We start from the raw sequence: 9,250 nt of genomic DNA on the forward strand, positions 1-9,250 counted from the left end.
TTCGCGGGGAAAAGCCGCAATTTCAAGGGGCAACGTTAATTTAAATTAATTGATAAAACTTTTAAGCAAAATAAATTGAAAATTCAGGGCTGGGAGCATTTTTCGATTAATAATTAACAAATTCTGAAAAATTCGTAACAATATTTCTTATCGTTTTTGAATTATTTTAAATAAAAGTCACTATGCGGGGATTCCCTCAATGGCGCAAGTAACGGAAGATTAACTGCATGAGAAAAATCTTTCTCCAGTATTCCGTTAAAGTTGACTGAGGCTTTACTTGCAAAACGTTTTTGTTAATAACAAAAAAAGTTACACGAATTTTTTCGGATTTTTGTACTGGGAGATTCACGAGATTTTTCTCTATTTTATTCAATTTTTTATTTGACTACGGCAATTTTTCGCCACAAAGTTTCGTAGTAGGGCAAGTAGACTATTTGCACATGTGTAGGACACTTATTACATTGAGACCACAATTCAATTTAATGTAATAAGTGTACCCATTACAGCGTATTATGTGAAACCTATATTAAAAATTCCAAACAGGTAGATAATAATTTTTGCAATTATCATTTCTTCGACTTAATATTAATTACGTTTTTTAAGAAAAAAATTATTTTTTAAACTGACATTTTCTCAGTTTTTTGCTGATAATATGATTTAAACTAAAGGACAAGTTGGATGACATTCTATAATGATCGAAAGAGACTATAAAGAGAAATAGTTGGTATGATTTCAGACACATTTAGTACATTATATTTTGATTTATCCGGAAAAAATAACGTGTTATGTTATTTTTTTAACTTTTCAGCGCCGATATCTTTCGAACTAATGGACCGATTTTGACATTTGAGGTGGCACTCAGCGCGTTTTCTCGAATTCTAGAGCTGATATAATTTTGTAATCGATCCGTTCTGCCGTTTTGAAGATATTTGAAAAAACCCGTTGTTCACCATTTCTTTCTCCAACGATATCTCTTGAACAAATTAAACGATTGAGATGATTAAGGCGGCGATCGACACGTTTTATCGAGTTCTAGAGCTGATTAGATTTTGAAGTTGATCGTTTAACTTGTTTCTGAGAAATGAATAAAAAACTAAAAAAAAAAAATTATTTTTTTTCGTAATTCGCGATATTTTCGATTATACTTGAACAAATGATCTGAAATTTCAGGAAAGTTGACGGTCAACAAGCTCTTTCGATTACCACCTTAAACATCCAAATCGGTTGATTAGTTAAAAAGTTACAAAGAGTTTACCCACACACACACACACACACACACACACACACACACACACACACACACACACACACACACACACACACACACGCACACACACACACACACACACACACACACACACACACACACACACACACACACACACACACACACACACACACACACACACACACACACACACACACACACACACACACACACACACACACACATACACACACTCGGATATCATTCTGAAAATAGTCGGAATAGTTTCCTATGATCCAAATCGTCGACATCTGATGGAATTTTTACTTTTGCAAATCGGGGTGCAAACAATAACTTCCTGAATTTTTCAAAAATCGTCGATTTTCTTAGCGGGAAGTAAAAAAACAACTAACTTGGAGGAAGAAAGATAATCTTGATTCAAAAAATTTTTTTTTGATCGATTCGGAAAATAAAAATTTAATTGTGCTAAGTAAACAATTATCTTCTAATTTTTATCTTAAGTCAAAATTTTTTTATCATGTCAACATATTTTTACGCTTGAATCAAAAAATTTTCGCTTGTTTCACGAGTTTATATTACTTCAAGTAAGAGAATTTTTTTTTTAAGCAAAATACCCTCGCAGATTTGAATCACGGTGGAAACACGGTGGGTTTGTTCCATTTTACCACTGTGTATACCCGGTGGTGAAATGGAACAAACTCACCGTGTAACCACGGTGGATTCACGGTGTTTACACTTCCACGGTGGATCCACGGTGTTTACACTTCCACGGTGTTTCCACCGTGATTCAAATCTGCGAGGGTACATTATTTTTGTGTAGCAATATTGCATTTTTTGTTTAAAGAAAATAAAATTTCTCGGAACAAAATTTCTTCGGTGCTTGCTAAGAGATCGCGCTCAGCCACATGTATTGTCCCTGATAAGAAAGATATTCTAGAATTGTTATATTTCAAAGTTCAATACGATTTTGTTCGAGTACTCTTCTGTGACCTGACAGAGTGAAAAATACCTTATTCGGATTGTACTATCTCTGATTAAGCAAAACGATTTGTGACGATTAAAACTGTTTTAATCGTTTTAAATCGTCTTTAATCTTCAAACTCTAAAATCAAGTGTGTAGTCGAAATTAACACACTTGCCGAATAACATTGAAACGCCATAAGCAATCTATAGATTTTTAACACACTGTGAAACGTGTTTAAAGTGACTACAAAAAACTATAGTTTTGTTTATGGCCTTATGCATAGAACACACTTAATATGTGTAAAAATGATACACTTGTAACACACTTGGTTTGAAAGTGCAAGTGGGAGTATAAATTGTAATGTTATTTTCGATTAAACACGATTCATAATGATTGAAAATTTTTAAACTTCATGAATCGGCTTTAATCGTAAAATAATACTACAATTTCTAGTCCCGCATGAAGATTATAGACGATTCGTGACGATTAAAAATTTCAAATCGTCATGAATCATCTTCAATCGTAAAATAATATTGCAGTTACAGGTTCCGCATGAAGATTAAAAACGATTAAAGGCGTTTTGAAATTTTAATCGTCATTAATCGTTTTTAATCGTAAAATAATAAATCGTCTGTTGACGATTAGAGACGATTAAACGTGAAAAACCATGACGATTATGACGAGTAATAATGATAAAATTTTTAATCGTTACAAATCGTTTTGTTTAATCAGGGATAGTATATCCTATAGTACATCATGACCTTAACATTTACTATTAATAGTTACTTGAATAATTTTTCTCGAAATAAAAAAACAAAAAATCGGTCTGTCAGTTGACCCTGCCGGCCAGCCCCAAAACTTCCCGCTGTTTTCGAGCTCAAGAACCTTGAAAACATTATTGTGAATACATTTTCGAGCTCTTCGAGCTCGAAAATACGTTTGTATGCTGTTGTTTTCGAAAAAAAACGTTTTTTACCATTTTTTCTCCAACGATATCTCTCAAACGAATTAACTGATTGAGACGGTTGAGCTAGCAATCGACGCGTTTTATCAAGTTCTAAAGCTGATCAAATTTTAATATTGATTGATCGAGTCGATTTTGAGATATTTCAAAAAAACTAAAAAAAAAAATTTTTTTAATTCTTTCGATAACGGTTTCTCTTGAACGAATTAACCGATTTTAATGGTTGAGGAGGCAATCGACGCGTTTTATTAAGTTCTAGAGCTGATTAGATTTTGAAATCGAATGATTCAATTTTTTTGTAGATATCCGAAAAAAAACGGTTTTCACTATTTTTTTAATCAACGATATCTCGTGAACGAATTGACCGATTAAGACAGTTGAGGCGGCAATCGACGTGTTTTATCAAGTTCTAAAGCTGGTCAAATTTTGAAATTGATTTATTGAGTCGTTTTTGAGAAATTTCAAAGAAACCAAAAAAAAAATTTTTTTTCGATTTCTTTCGTCAACGGTTTCTCTTGAACGAATGAACCGATTTTGATGGTTGAGGTGGCATTCGACGCGGCTTATAGAGTTTCAGAGCTGATTAAATTTTGGAATCAATCCATCGATCAAATTAAAAGTTATCCAAATAAAACATTTTCGAAAAAATTTTATTTTTGAAATATCTCTGAACGCACTCTACCGATTAAGTTCAAATTTTCACGGCTTCAAGACATTAACAAGCCGCGTCGAATGACACCTCAACGATCAAAATCGGTTCATCCGTTCAAGAGTTACGAATATTTACATACATACATACGTACGTACGTACGTACGTACACTCGGACATCATCGTGAAATTAGTCAGGATAGCTTCCTAGAACCTCAAAACGTCAAAATCTGATAGAAATTCGGTTTTTGCAAATCGGACCGAAACCAATAATTTCCCGAATTGTTGAAAATTTACAATTTTCTTAGCGGGAAGTTAAAAATAATCGACACGTCAATCTTTCAAAGAGAGAATACAATCTGACTAAGAAAATTTTTCCGTTTTTATTAAAGAAGCAAACTTTAGCAGAACGGATCGATTCCAAAATTATATCAGCTCTAGAACCCAATAGAACGCATCAATTGCTACCTGGAACATCAAAATCGGTTCATTCGTTTAAGAGAAACCGTTAACGAAAGAATTAAAAAAAAATTTTTTTTTTAGTTTTTTTGAAATTTCTCAAAAACGACTAGATAAATCAATTTCAAAACTTGTCCGGCACTAGAACTCAATAAAACACGTCGATTGCCACCTAAACCGTTTCAGTCGGTTAATTTGTTCGAGACATATCGTTGGAGAAAAAATGGTAACAAACGGTTTTTTTCGAAACCAGCGGCATACAAAAATATTTTCAAGCCTGTATTCACAACAATTTTTCGAGCCCAAGGAGCTCAAAAACATCGGGAAGTTTTAGGGCTGGCCCGCAAGATCAACCGATAGACCGATTTTTTTTGTTCATTCAAAACGTTTATTTTTTTAAGCAAAAAAAATTTTTTTTTCGGGCCAGAAAAAGTTTCTTGGTCGAAGCAAATTTTTTTTCGTTCAGAACCTTGATTTTTCGAAGTAAGAAAATGTTTTTCTTGCGGCAAGAAAAAGTTTATCGGTGCAAGTAAACTTTTTTTCGTTCAAAACATTGGTTTTTCTAAGGGAGATGACTGATTTTCTGTAGCCAAGAATTTTTTTTGTTGAACCAAGAAATTTTTGATTTCGCTCCGAAAATAAATTTTTTTTGGAGCAATAAAATTTACTATCTTAAAGCAGAAGGTAGTTTCTGAATCAAATGTTTTATTTTTATTAAATCAAGAAAGAAAATTCGGAAGACCATAATTGTCTTGACTCAAGTTAACTGTTTTTTCTGTGTAGTCAGAAGAGCATCCTTGGACTTTATAACCACAAGCTCTGATGATCACTCGATTTTTGAAAATCGGACCGGAACCAATAACTTTTTGAATTTTGGAAAATTTTTATTTTCTATTGCAGGAAATTTAAAAACAGTCAAAATATGTATTTTTTAAACTTAAGGGACTTGCTATGGAATGACTCATTCATAAACCCTATGAAGTATATTAGATTATTATATACTTAAAAATTGTACAGCAGACAAGTGACTCAGAAGGAAGTGAGTTTGGAGAATCATCCTCATCCAAAAAATATGTTAATGTGAGTGCTGCTGCAAACAAGTTCATGAATTTGCCATCTACGCCGACATCATCATGTCGATTATTGAATAAAAAAGTTCTTTTATCACCGATAAATTCATCTCAATTCATGAAGCTAACAATCTCTGGAACTAGATTTTTGACAGTAAATACCCAAAAAAGTAATAATAGTCTAGTCGATAAGTTGAAAATGGTCGGAAATAGTGATACTGCTCTTAAAATTAGGTGAGATAGCTCATTGGATCCGGAATGACGTCTAGAAAAATGTGCCAAAAGATTGTATTAGCACGTAAAAAATTGCAAAAGTTATAAACAAATGAAGATGAAAAAAAACAGGCTTTTTGTTTTTTGCCAATATTTCATAAACTATTAATATTTAAGAAATCTAACAAAAAGATTCTTAAAGAGGAAGAAATTTAAAAAAAAAAACTCCCATCTCCCGGATTTCTATCTCCATTATTTATAATTTTAATGTAACGCTGAAAATGGGTCTCCGCGCGATATTCTTAAGTTGCGCGCGCAGCGTCAAAAGCGAGTACGACACATTAATTAATTTATTTAAGGTATTAAATATTTTTTTTTAATTTTAAAAAATTATGGTGTATTCTGAACAATTTAAATAATTTATTCCCGTTGGAAATTTTACTTAAAGTTAATTTTTCAACAAGTTGAACGATTGTTAACTTACAAAATTTTCTCGAACTTACGTCTTCATTGTAAATGAGAAAAAATGTTTAAATAATTGTCGTATAAATTTTTCGCTTCGTGGAGCCTTTCTTACATACATACTGTTACGTTCCCGTAATATTTTATTGATTAAATTAAATTAATTATTTTTCATAAATTAATTTAATTCGATGTAACAGAAATCAGTTACGATAAGAGAGTCGTCGTGGCTCGCGGGCAGTCAAAACAGATGACGATGCATGAGATCCGGGTCACGACAATTTTCTCACAGAGAACCTGAGATGCAGCGTCAACATTTTGTCAACTCTGTTGGCTTTATTATATTTTTATAATGACTAAATAGTCAGTCCTTCGAGAGAGCTCATAGAGCTCGATCCTCTGCTCTCTATATAGTTAATAAACGTAATTAATTCTAAATTAATTCAACCTTATTTTGGGGTGCCAATTGGCACCCCAATATTTTCACCTACACTATGACCTATCCATTCACTATCCAAAATAAATAATTACAATAAAATAATCGACGACCAAGGCCCACCGGGGGTCTGTCGATACTCCAATGAGGCCAAACCTGAATTAAATTTAATAATTAAAAATTATTTTTATTTTTAATTAGTTTGGGGTAATTCTCAAAACGTAACAGTGGTGCTGTGACTAGGATCAGTGACCATTGTTTATAGACGATACAAATAATTATTAAATAATTAAAAATTAATATTGGGAATTATTCAAAACGTAACAGTGGTGCTGTGACCAGGATGGTCTTAGATTATTTATAATTATTAAAAAGGATAATTCTGTGACATAATTGACAATGACATTGAGCTTACTCATTTAGATTTTATAATAGAAATTAATTAGTGAAATAATTTGCATCGGAACTTGTGAACTTGTAAAAAATAGTTAATCAGTGAATTTGTTTTAGTGATTTGAATTTTGTTATAAATAATTTCATTCATCAGAATATTAAACTATGTGTCGTTCAAGATATGTGCTTCGCAATCGAATTTATTTTTTTTTTAAATCAAACACTGTAAAAATAAATTTTTACCAGTTATAGATTTTAATTGAGTGAACATTAAAGCATTTTACTTGCACATACAGTGCTCATATAAAAAATAATTAAGTGATTTATTGTTTATAAAATTTATTTTTTTTATGTGAATCTAACGCTTACACGGAATTACTAGACCAACCAAAAGGTAAAATTTGACGATTTTAATCGTGGTTGTGATATCCAAAAAGACTGTTTACCGTCGGAAGACGTCGATGAATTGATTACAGTGATGATTAAAATCTCACTATTCAATTTAGTTCGATTATCTAATTAATTTCAAAGATTAATAAAATCGATTACGAATTAAATATTTAAATTTATTATTCAAATATTTTCTGTGAAAAAGTGTAAATTCAAGAATTAAAAAAGGGAATGTTGCTACGGACAGTAAATAAAATGTTTCGCGAGTATTCACTAATATCTACGCGATATTATTGACATTTAAGTTCTTAAATTAAGTGGAAAATAATTGTCAGGTTGCTGAAACTGAATATGATACCGCCGGATAAATCATTAAAAGATTATAATTGATAATAATTTAAATAACGATTTTTAAAAATAAAAACGTTGCTACGGACTTTGTTATTTAATAATTTTTCACGAGTATGGTGCGGAAAAATTTGTTACTAAAAACGTTATAGTTGACTATAACTTAAAATAATGATTTTTATACTAAAGTTTAAACATTTTCTTTAAATAATTACAATCAAAAAATGTTGCTACGGAATTTAAATAATTTTCCGCGAATATTGTGCGGAAACAGTTGTTTATTTTATTGAAACAATTTATTACTTGATGACTGCTGGACGAATTGCAAAGAACATTATATTTTTAAATAATAATTACAATCGTAGAATTTTATTATTCTGTTTTAATTAATTTTCAAAAATTTATAATTTTGATACTCGTCAATTATAAGTGTTGCTACGGATATTTTTAACTTATATCGCGAATGCATTTGTACGCGATCAGATATGATAATTTTTATTATAAAATATTTAATTATTGCAAAACTGTTGCTACGGAGTTTTAAAGGTGTTTTCGCGAATATATTTAAATATATTACAGGATAAATATTATTGTGTTATTATTATAAGAAATAATACTGCGCGAATATTTTAGAAGATGTTTTAATTATGTTATACTGTGTGTCAATTTATTTTTCAATGGGATCAGTTGAGATTCTCGTCGCTGATTTAACGAAGAGTATGTCCCGGTATACTGTAAAACCAAGACGTAGTCGCTATATCACGATCAGGTCTCAAAGCTGATCTCAGTTAGTTTCAAATAAAGCATAATTAAAACATTTTTCCACCACTGGTCTTTGTGAATGAAAATATACATTAAAACAGAATATTATATACTGTGATTCGCGACAACACCTTTACAATTAACTTTGAAAAATTTATTCAAGTTCAAATAAATGAATTGTGAACTTATTTAAAATTTATTAGAGCATCAATATAGATGTCTCTCTGAAATGCATAGAAAATTGTGCTTATTATCATATTAATTTAAGAATCAAATCATTTTAATGATTTTGATATCATAGACTTTTAAAATGAATAATCAATTAAAAGTTCCGATATCGGAGACGGAACTCCTAATGGAAAGACAAAATCGTTTACGGGATCGATTACTTGCATTTCGGGAGCAAGAATCGAACAGTTGTAGAACTTTACCGATTGTAGAGTCGGAATCTACAAAATTAAAAGCCCGTCTCTTAAACGAGACTGCGATGGGCGAAAATCAAAATTATTTACGGGCTCGATTGCTTGCTTTTCGAAAGCAAGAATCAAGCGGATGCGAGATTCTACCTTTAGTAGAATCTGAATCCATAAAGATGAAGGCTCATCTTTTGAATGAAGCCGCAATTCGCGAGTTCCAAAACAAGTCGGAAATTAATCTCGACCATTTGAATAGATCAAAAGGATCTATTAGGGTCAAAACTGTCCGTAAGAAGGCAGGATTAGATTCAAATAAATTTTTGCCTGAAAACGTACCACTTATAAATATTTTAAACGAGAATTCATATAATTTGGAGCCAATGATTGATTTTAATTGTTTGAGTAATAATTCGAGTCACGCGGATGTCAATAAGGAGCTGCCTGTACTTGTTATGTCAGGAGCTCGTACGGTTCGGTCTGCTCAAGGATTATTGAG

This window comes from Microplitis mediator, chromosome 7, assembly GCF_029852145.1.
Source record: "Microplitis mediator isolate UGA2020A chromosome 7, iyMicMedi2.1, whole genome shotgun sequence".
In the NCBI taxonomy this organism is placed as follows: domain Eukaryota; kingdom Metazoa; phylum Arthropoda; class Insecta; order Hymenoptera; family Braconidae; genus Microplitis; species Microplitis mediator.